This window comes from Penaeus chinensis, chromosome 3 (genome assembly GCF_019202785.1).
Source record: "Penaeus chinensis breed Huanghai No. 1 chromosome 3, ASM1920278v2, whole genome shotgun sequence".
Taxonomy (NCBI): Eukaryota; Metazoa; Arthropoda; class Malacostraca; order Decapoda; family Penaeidae; genus Penaeus; species Penaeus chinensis.
The window spans coordinates 10038164-10039860 of NC_061821.1; the positions used below are offsets into that span (position 1 = coordinate 10038164).

Genomic DNA, 1697 nt, shown 5'->3' on the forward strand with positions numbered 1-1697 from the left:
ATACATACATACATACATACATACATACATACATACATACATACATACATACATACATACATACATACATACATACATACATACATACATACATACATACATACATACATACATACATACATACATACATACATACATACATACATACATACATACATACATACATACATACATACATACATACATACATACATACATACATACATACATACATACATACATACATACATACATACATACATACATACATACATACATACATACATACATACATACATACATACATACATACATACATACATACATACATACATACATACATACATACATACATACATACATACATACATACATACATACATACATACATACATACATACATACATACATACATACATACATACATACATACATACATACATACATACATACATACATACATACATACATACATACATACATTACATACATACATACATACATACATACATACATACATACACACACACACACATATATATGTTTATATATTATATATATATATATATATATATATATATATTGTATATATATAGATATACTGTGTATGTATATACAACCATATCTATCTATATACACACATATATGTGTAAGTGTGAGTGTGTTAGTGTGTGTATTTTTACTAACTAAACAACTGTTCGCTGGAGACGGCACAACACAAATAACGACAAAAAAGCAAATGAGGTCAGCAATAAGAAAATGTAAGTCATAAGGATACTATTACTTAAATTCTATACGGCATGCTTCCGCAGACCGTTGTGGCCGAGGCAGAGAGGTGCAAAGCAAGATTAAAACCTAACAACAGTCGCGTTGGCATTCATCACGACACAGCCATCTTAGCACGGGGAGGAAGTCACTTGTCCGGCTTCGAAAAGTTCAACGGCCGTACTATACCCTCTTATGATGACCATGAAACACCACACAGGTCAAAAACGTAAATAAAATCATATTGGTGGTTAAACAAATAAATCTAACTTGAGCACCGTTCGAAACCTGAACCCTCCCCGTATCTCGTGAACCCTAGCGACGGTGGGTGGACCTCCCGCCCTCACAGGAAGTCCATTTCCTTATCAGACGACTTTCTTATCATGATAACAATGGCGAAAGACGTCCTTGTTGGTGCTGCCCTCTACCCTTAATAAAACAAAAAGGGGGTGGTTGGATTTCATAACGTCTGATCTCTCTAATTATTGATAAATGCTTCTTATAAGCTTTTGTGAGGTGGGAATTGGAAAAGAGAGAAGTTCTTTTTTCAGCTCTTTTATTAACTTCCAAAATGACTACCATATCCAATTCATTTGCCAAAACATAACACAACCAAGGAGGGCAGCAGCAAAACACGTATAAATTTAGTAATAAAAACGACGCCGCACTTCAACCGGCACCGCAACGCCACGCTCCTTCTAGGCTTTCCCTCTCGCCCGACGGTCTCGTTTTCTTTCCTTCGCGCCCGGGAGGTTACGGTTACTGATCTTTCATCCGGGTTTATCCAGTGCCCAGCATTCGAAATACCCACTTACTAATGACCACACTTACGAACTCCAATCTCTATTATAAACTTAGGAACAATAAATCACAAGATAAATATTCCAAAGGCCACGTAAACACCGAATCAATTTTAACGCATCAGAGACCTACGACACATTTCCTGGTCCGTG

General features: G+C 35.9%; 1 protein-coding gene across 2 annotated transcripts in view; it reads right to left on the reverse strand.

Moving 5' to 3' along the window:
• Positions 1-1283: 1283 nt before the first annotated feature.
• LOC125045788 (ankyrin repeat domain-containing protein SOWAHA-like) overlaps positions 1284-1697 on the reverse strand; it is a 339944-nt gene continuing 339530 nt past the window's right edge. For both annotated transcript variants that reach the window (XM_047643276.1, XM_047643283.1), the window contains exon 11: positions 1284-1697. This exon is cut by the window's right edge and continues 1271 nt beyond it. The gene's annotated coding sequence lies outside the window, so the exon portion shown is untranslated.